The sequence below is a fragment of the Danio aesculapii genome, chromosome 23, assembly GCF_903798145.1.
Source record: "Danio aesculapii chromosome 23, fDanAes4.1, whole genome shotgun sequence".
In the NCBI taxonomy this organism is placed as follows: domain Eukaryota; kingdom Metazoa; phylum Chordata; class Actinopteri; order Cypriniformes; family Danionidae; genus Danio; species Danio aesculapii.
The window spans coordinates 37,363,523-37,374,071 of NC_079457.1; positions in this window are offsets into that span (position 1 = coordinate 37,363,523).

A 10,549-nucleotide genomic window follows, 5' to 3' on the forward strand; every position below is an offset into this window, starting at 1 on the left:
GCATATTTATTTTTTTGCTTGTTAGTTTTGATTAGTGTTGATTTTCAAATGCAATAAATCTGTTTATAAAACTTGTAGTAACAGCGATAATTGGTGGGAGCCACTAAATTTTGGCTGGTGCACCTACATTTTTAAAGTTAGAATCACCAGTGTTACCAAGCAAAAATGTTAATTTCGAGCCCTGTAATCTATAGTAAATATAGTTAAAAAATTGTGAACAGCTTAAAAAAGCTATTTTTATTGTTTGTATATGCTTTGGTAGTGGGGGGTCGCGAGTTCTTGACGATCTTACAATGGGGGTCGCGGGTTTAAAAGTTTGAGAACCACTGGTCTATGAGACTATATACAAAAGTCCTGCTATACCAAACCATGTCCCTGTATACCATGATGGTGTTACACACATGTGACACAGTGATGAACTAGTGTCTAAGGGACTTTATACACTAGTCATGCTATACCACACCATGTCCCTGTATACCATGATGGTGTTACACACATATGAGTGACACCATGAGGAACTGCCCTCTGTGGGACTGCATACACACGTCCTGCTATACCACACCATGTCCCTGTATACTATGATGGTGTTACACACATGTGACATAGTGATGAACTTGTGTCTATGGGACTTTATACACAACTCCTGCTCTATCAAACCATGTCCCTGTATACCATGATGGTGTTACACACACATATGAGTGATACAGTGATGAACTGTTGTCTATGGGACTACATACACAAGTCCTGCTGCACCAAACCATGTCCCTGTATACCATGATGGTATTACACACATAGAAGAGATGCAGTGATGAACTGGCGTCTATAGGACTACAAACAAGTCCTGCCATACCACACCATGTCACTGTATACTATGATGGTGTTGCACACATATGAGTGACACAGTCATGAACTGGTGTCTATGGGACTTTATTCACAACTCCTGTTATATCAAACCATGTCCCTGTATACCATGATGGTGTTACACACGTGTGACACAGTGATAAACTAGTGTTTATGGGACTTTATACACTAGTCATGCTCTACCAAACCATGTCCCTGTATACCATGATGTGGTTAGACACATATGAGTGACACAGTGATGAACTGGTGTCTATAGGACTACATACACAAGTCCTGCCAAACCACACCATGTCCTTGTATACTATGATGGTGTTACACACATATGAGTGACACAGTGATGAACTGGTGTCTATGGGACTACATACACAAGTCCTGTTAAACCACATTATGTCCCTGTATACCATGATGGTGTTACACACATATGAGTGACACAGTGATGAACTGGCGTCTATGGGACTTTATACACTAGTCATGCTATACCAAACCATGTCCCTGTATACCATGATGGTGTTACACACATATGAGTAACACTGTGATGAACTTGTCTCTATGGGTCTACATACACAAGTCCTGCTATACCACACCATGTCCCTGTATACCATGATGGTGTTACACACATATGAGTGACACAGTGATTAACTGTTGTCTATGGAACTACATACACAAGTCTTGCTACACCAAACCATGTCCCTGTATACCATGATGGTATTACACACATAGGAGAGATGCAGTGATGAACTGGCGTCTATGGGACTTTATACACTAGTAATGCTATACCAAACCATGTCCCTGTATACCATGATGGTGTTACACACATGTGAAACAGTGATGAACTAGCATCTATGGGACTTTATACACTAGTCATGCTATACCAAACCATGTCCCTGTATACCATGATGGTGTTACACACATGTGACACAGTGATGAACTAGCATCTATGGGACTTTATACACTAGTCATGCTATACCAAACCATGTCCCTGTATACCATGATGGTGTTACACACATAGGAGATGCAGTGATGAACTGGCGTCTATAGGACTACATACATAAGTCCTGCCATACCACACCATGTCCCTGTATACTATTATGGCATTACACACATAGGAGTGACACAGTGATAAACTGGTGTCTATGGGACTTTATACACTAGTCATGCAATACCAAACCATGTCCCTGTATACCATGATGGTGTTACACACATATGAGTGACACAGTGATGAACTGTTGTCTATGACAGTGGTTCCCAAACTGGGGGTCGCGACCCCTGCGGGGGTCGCAGAATAATTTCAAGGGGTAGCGAGAGTTATTTAAAAATTGTGTAATTTTCAGTGATTATAATAAATATTTTTCAGTATTACAAGTGAAAGCTAATATTTTCAGATTTTTAAAAAGATATTACTGATTCATAAAGTATTTAGGACACATTCGGGCAGAATGCATCTTTGTACTTGGAACGCAGCGCTCAGGAACAGTTTAAAACTGTTGTCATGTCAACTTGCCGCAGTAAACAAAGCCTTCAACGCTTGCCCCGCCTTCACGCTCTTCTTATTGGCCCACTGCGCTAAGAACTGAACACGAATGATTGGTTAAAATCAGCTGTCAATCACTCAGTCAACGCCTCCTGTCTTCAGATGACAGGAGCTACAACCGCGAAAATGTAAAGCGCTGAAGACGAGAGAATGAAAACAACACTGACAGATTTTGTCTTAGAAACACCTAAAGCTACAAATATTGGCACATCTGATTACTGATCATGTGCTGAATGTTAATCCACCAGCTATACTTATTGAAGAGTGGATAAAAGACCTCCATTGGCTTCAAGTCTGCTATGAAAATAACTAGCATTCACTGTACAGTCTGTGGGATATCTTTTGGGATATCCGTCCGTGTATCTTTTGGTCACTCAATTATGTTATAAAAATGTATTTTCTTGAGATAACGGGATTTCATTGAGACATATTTTCCTCACGCATGCATATTTATTTTTTTGCTTGTTAGTTTTGATTAGTGTTGATTTTCAAATGCAATAAATCTGTTTATAAAACTTGTAGTAACAGCGATAATTGGTGGGAGCCACTAAATTTTGGCTGGTGCACCTACATTTTTAAAGTTAGAATCACCAGTGTTACCAAGCAAAAATGTTAATTTCGAGCCCTGTAATCTATAGTAAATATAGTTAAAAAATTGTGAACAGCTTAAAAAAGCTATTTTTATTGTTTGTATATGCTTTGGTAGTGGGGGGGTCGCGAGTTCTTGACGATCTTACAATGGGGGTCGCGGGTTTAAAAGTTTGAGAACCACTGGTCTATGAGACTATATACAAAAGTCCTGCTATACCAAACCATGTCCCTGTATACCATGATGGTGTTACACACATGTGACACAGTGATGAACTAGTGTCTAAGGGACTTTATACACTAGTCATGCTATACCACACCATGTCCCTGTATACCATGATGGTGTTACACACATATGAGTGACACCATGAGGAACTGCCCTCTGTGGGACTGCATACACACGTCCTGCTATACCACACCATGTCCCTGTATACTATGATGGTGTTACACACATGTGACATAGTGATGAACTTGTGTCTATGGGACTTTATACACAACTCCTGCTCTATCAAACCATGTCCCTGTATACCATGATGGTGTTACACACACATATGAGTGATACAGTGATGAACTGTTGTCTATGGGACTACATACACAAGTCCTGCTGCACCAAACCATGTCCCTGTATACCATGATGGTATTACACACATAGAAGAGATGCAGTGATGAACTGGCGTCTATAGGACTACAAACAAGTCCTGCCATACCACACCATGTCACTGTATACTATGATGGTGTTGCACACATATGAGTGACACAGTCATGAACTGGTGTCTATGGGACTTTATTCACAACTCCTGTTATATCAAACCATGTCCCTGTATACCATGATGGTGTTACACACGTGTGACACAGTGATAAACTAGTGTTTATGGGACTTTATACACTAGTCATGCTCTACCAAACCATGTCCCTGTATACCATGATGTGGTTAGACACATATGAGTGACACAGTGATGAACTGGTGTCTATAGGACTACATACACAAGTCCTGCCAAACCACACCATGTCCTTGTATACTATGATGGTGTTACACACATATGAGTGACACAGTGATGAACTGGTGTCTATGGGACTACATACACAAGTCCTGTTAAACCACATTATGTCCCTGTATACCATGATGGTGTTACACACATGTGACACAGTGATGAACTAGTGTTTATGGGACTTTATACACTAGTCATGCTATACCAAACTATGTCCCTGTATACCATGATGGTGTTACACACATGTGACACAGTGATGAACTAGTGTCTAAGGGACTTTATACACTAGTCATGCTATACCACACCATGTCCCTGTATACCATGATGGTGTTACACACATATGAGTGACACTGTGATGAACTTGTCTCTATGGGACTACATACACTAGTCCTGCTATATCAAACCATGTCCCTGTATACCATGATGATGTTACATACATATGAGTGACACCGTGAGGAACTGGTGTCTATAGGACTACATACACAAGTCTTGCTACACCAAACCATGTCCCTGTATACCATGATGGTATTACACACATAGGAGAGATGCAGTGATGAACTGGCATCTATAGGACTACATACACTAGTCATGCAATACCAAACCATGTCCCTGTATATCATGATGGTGTTCCACACGTGTGACACAGTGATGAACTTGTGTCTATGGGACTTTATACACTAGTCATGCTCTACCAAACCATGTCTCTGTATGCCATGATGTGGTTAGACACACATGAGTGACACAGTGATGAACTTGTCTCTATGGGACTACATACACAAGTCCTGCTATACCACACCATGTCCCAGTATACCATGATGGTGTTACACACATATGAGTGACACAGTGAGGAACTGGTGTCTATGGGACTACATACACAAGTCCTGCTATATCAAACCATGTCCCTGTATACCATGATGGTATCACACACAAAGGATAGAAGCAGTGATGAACTGGCGTCTATAGGACTTTATTCACTAGTCATGCTATACCAAACCATTTCCCTGTATAACATGATGTGGTAACACACATATGAGTCATACAGTGATGAACTTGTCTCTATGGGACTACATACACAAGTCCTGCCACACCACACTATGTCCCTGTTTACTATTATGGTGTTACACACATATGAGTGACACAGTGATAAACTGGGTATGGTTGCACCAGCTGGTTGCACAAGTTCTTTCCTAAATTCAAATGAAAAGTCCACACTAGAGTCTTAGTAACTTCTCTTTGTCTTGGAACACCATCATGATGTTACACACATATGAGTGACATAGTAATTAACTGGTGTCTATGGGACTGCATACACAAGTCCTGCTATATCAAACCATGTCCCTGTATACCATGATGGTGTTACACATAAATGAGTGACACTATGAGGAACTGGCCTCTATGGGACTACATGCACACGTCCTGCTATACCACACCATGTCCCTGTATACTATGATGGTGTTACACACCTGTGACATAGTGATAAACTTGTGTCTATGGGACTTCATACACAACTCCTGCTATATCAAACTGTGTCCCTGTATACCATGATGGTGTTACACACATATGAGTGACATAGTGATGAACTGGGTAGGGTTGCACCAGCTGTTCGTAAATTTTTTGTTAAATTCAAATAAACACACTAGAGGCTTAGTAACTTGTCTTTGTCTTGGAACACCATCATGATGTTACACACATATGAGTGACATAGTAATAAACTGCTGTCTATGGGACTACATACACAAGTCCTGCTATATCAAACCATGTCCCGGTATACCATGATGGTGTTACACAAATATGAGTGATGAACTGATGTCTATGAATGGATGGATGGATGGAAGGATGGATGAATGGATGGATGAACAGATGGATGGACTGATAGATGGATGGATTGAAAAAAAGACATGGATGGATGGATGGATGGACGGACAGATGGATGGATGAACGGATAGACAGATGGATGGAAAAAGGGATGGATGGATGGATGGATGGATGGATGGATGGACGGACAGATGAATGGATGGATGGACACATGAACGGACGGATGAAAAAAAGACATGGATGGATGGAAAAAAAGACATATAGATGGATCGATGGATGGATGGATGAATAAAAAGACATATGGATGGATGAGCTGTAGTTAGAATAATAGTTCAAGGTTGTGTTCTATTCCCAGTTTCCCCACCAAGCCCTATTCATTTAGAACGTTTCAACATTTAACATTTAAAAAAAAAAAAAGAAACATTAAAGCAATCTCTTTTACGTCTAATTTGCTTTCAAAGTATTTTTTGCAGTTCAGTTTGAGCAATCATCATGCTGACACTTGTGCTCCTTTCGTAGTGCACTTTGAAATCATTTATGCAATGTTGAATGCAGCCGTGGCTCATGACAAAAGCTATAGGTGACCTGGAATGCAGAATGTACATTATGTCTCTAAAGCTTGTGAAAACAAAAATATATTGGCTACGTCAATGGTTTTAGTTTATAGTAGCCTAGGCTATTTATTAAGAAATGTATGTACTGTATATGACATGGGCCTATAGGCTAGAATGGGAGTCACCAATCTCGGTCCTGGAGGGCTGGTGTCCCTGCAGAGTTTAGCTCCTTCTTACCTTAACACACCTGCCTGGATGTTTCAAGTATACCTAGTAAGACCTTGATTAGCTTGTTCAGGTGTGTTTGATTAGAGTTAAAGCTAAAATCTGTAGAGCATCGGCCCTCCAGGAACAAGATTGGTGACCCCTGGGCTAGAACATTGCTGGAGCAGAGATTTGAATGTGTCAAATTTGTAAAAGTAGACATTTTTAAAAAAAACATTATAGACTACTTAAAATTATATATATATATATATATATATATATATATATATATATATATATATATATATATATATATATATATATATATATATATATATATATATATATATACAGTTGAAGTCAGAATTATTAGCCCCCTGTGTAATTTTTTTTCCCAATTTCTGTTTAACGGAGAGAAAAAAATTCAACACGTTTCTAAACATAATAGTTTTAATAACTAATTTCTAATAACTGATTTATTTTATCTTTCCCATGATGACAGTAAATAATATTTTATTAGATATTTTTCAAGACACTTCTTTACAGCTTAAAGTGACAATTAAAGGCTTAACTAGATTTGTTAGGTTACCTAGGCAGGTTATGGTAATTAGGCAAGTTATTGTATAATGATGGTTTGTTCTGTAGACAAAAAAATAGCTTAAAGTGGCTAATAATTTTTATTTTAAAATGTTTTTTAAAACAACTTAAACTGCTTTTATTCTAGCCCAAATGAAACAAATAAGACTTTCTCCAGAAGAAAAAGATATCAGACATACTGTTAATTTTCCTTGCTCTGTTAAACATCATCTAGGAAATAAAAAAAAAAGAATAATATTCATTCAAAGGGGGGCTAATACTTCTGACTTCAACTATATATATATATATATATATATATATATATATATATATATATATATATATATATATATATATATATATATATAAATATATTTTATTTTTTTATTATTATTATAATTTTATTATTATTAGGTAGGATATAGTTTTTTTATTTTATTTCTTAATAAATAGCCTACTGTAAATTAAAATTATTAACGTGACAATTCATATATAACATTAGAATATGAGTTAGAGTTTTGTAAGTGATTTTATGTTTTAGAGTAGAATATGGAATATTCTCAATAATATGCATAAAGGAAACACAGGCCGTATATGTGCCATTTATATATATTTCAATTAATTTGGAAAACGAGTGCATGTTTTTTCCAAGACTAATATTGGATTTTTTTAAACATGCGTGTGCATGTAAAGCAATAATTTGCACAAAGAAAAAAGTTATGGGGATTTTTTTGAAAGTAGTTGTTACTCCATCCCATTTAGAGCATCATTATGGATATTTTACTTTATAACTAATGTAGTTCAAATGATGGATCTGCGACAGAGCAAGTAAAGTTTTGTGAAACACTCGTCACTATATTGTTTGGGAAATCCACCCCTGTGCTGTTGTGTTGGCATTTCACTTACTGCAAACTCCCCATGCTGCATCATTGGAAAAATAAATTATTACAAATGTGTTAAATGTGTTTGTAGTTGTGTAAAATAATGTTTGTTTTCAAAATATAAAGTTATTTGTTTTGTAAAGCAGAGTGGCTTTTGATTTAGTTGGTTACCTTAGATTTAGGCTCATTAATTCGCATGTGATTCAAATGATGTGGGACACAGAAGATAGACTCAAGCATTTTTGCCATGCTTGAAGCTTAGAGGTGGAATATAATTAAAGTTAGTTTCTGTGTGCACAGGAGGAGGAACCATGAACCATACCCATGTCTGCCTGAAAACAGTGGTTGGTGTGCGCTCAAATCATGGAAATGGTGCACGTATGAGTTGGTCAAGCAGTGTATTTATGCATTTAATCACTCACTTTTCTGACACACATACTCTAAATGACCCTCAATAAGCAGATCTGATTTCTTATTTAAATATGTTTAATTCCAAATAGTATTAAAATACAAGTTCATGTTTAGATTTCAAAGGTATATAAATATGTATATGTACATGGAACATATATTTCAAAATTTATCAAAAAACATTTCCATGTTTTGATGAATAAACTACTACATGTTAATACTTTACATTTAAGTACAGCAGTTCTTTTTTGACTTTTCAAGAACAGAGCCATTTTTGATACATTTTTAAAAGCACATTTTAATTTAAACGTTGAAGTTTTTTTTTTACCTGCAAGCACAGTTAATATTCAAATTATTTATAATGTTTAAAGTAGCAGACAATAATAACTATTCTCAGTAATAGGAATTAATCTGCCTTGTTTTTAAACTGTGCAGTGCTGTGGCAGCTTAATTAGGTCTACTATGCTATGCTGACATTTATTTTTCTGAGGTGAAAAAAGTTTGAGAACCACTGGCCTAAACCCTTGAGCACTGGAATCTACACTGTTGTGATGTCACAATTACATTGCATTGTGTGACATACAGGTTCTGGAGTGTAGATTTGAAGCAGATTCGCTCGAGGGGTCGAGGGTATGTCCATGTACGATTCCTTCATTCACTTGATGTGGAATGCATTTTAAAATGGCAGTGGAGATTCCTTTGAAGTGACATGGTTAGGAAACAATGGAATAAAATACTCTATGGGGAAAATAACTGATCATCTTTCTGATTGTCCTCCATTCAAAACAGTATGAAATTGCTGTACTTGTGTGCAATTGCTGATAAATAGTTGTAATATTATCATGTAATATTCAAAACAAGCACAGGGTACAAATGGTGCAGCATGATCAATATTGTTTTCAAAAAGAACAAAAATTATTCATTCACTCACTTTACTTCGCCTTAGTCCCTGATTTATCAGGGGTTGCCACTGCAGAATGAATAAACAGAATAAACTGGCTGTAGTGTACGGGCATGTGTGAGATTGAGAGAGTGTATGGGGGTTTCCCAGTACTGAGGTGTGGCTGGAAGGGCATCTACTGTGCATAACATATGCCAGAGTAGTTGGTGGATCATTCCGCTGTGGCGACCCCTGATAAATCAGTAACTAAGTAAAATGAATGAATGAATAAATAAATATAAATAAATCTGCAAGTAGTGATGAAAGGGACCTCGCTGTGGCAATGATTTGCAATGAAAGGGTGGCGCTATGACTATGACTTAATATCGGAACATAGATGTCTTCAGGAGAGGAATCTCATCAAGTCTGTGAATTTTCAGGAAGATCAGACATTGTGTGGCTGAGTTATAAGTACTTCCTCCTCAGTGACGAAGAACTGAACTTTGTCAGTCTGCCACGGACACGCCTTTTGGCGAAAACTTCACAATTTATTATCACAAAGGACTTTTGATTATACTAACAGTACTTGGAATCAATCTGATAAAATTGCTTTTAATGTTGCCAGCAGGTGGCGCTATAACTGTAACTGGATATTGGCATGTAAATGTGTTCAGGTCAGGACTGTTATCAAACACGTGAATTTTGAGGCAGATCGGACAATGCATGTCTGAGTTATAACAACTTCCTGTTTCGTGGTGAAACATCATAGTTTGTGAGGTCACCACGGACACGCCCTTCAATGAAAACTCTGGATCTTCACAATTTAACATCGCCAAGGCCTTTAGATGACAAAAGCCAATTTTGGTGTCGATCTGATAAAATCCTTACGAGGAGTTTGTTAAAATACAACACCTGGAAATGGCAAAACTTGAACTTTTTTGAAAAGGAATTTAAAAACATCCCACTTCCTGTTCACTTTCGGATTTCGCTTCAAGACACTTTTTTGTAGGTTTTGGCATGTTTAATTTGTGTGTTAATTTTCATACGTGTGCGTGAAATGTAGCTCGGGGGCTACTCTGTTAAACGCACATAGGTGGCGCTGTCGAGCCATTTTGCCACACTCACTTCCGAAGCCCATATCAAACATAAATCTTCGCCACTTTTGGCGTGTGTGTAAAGTTTTGTGAGTTTTTGAGCATGTTTAGACCCTTAAAAATGCTATTCATTAGAAAAGGGAAATTTCCCGGGAAATTGTAAACATC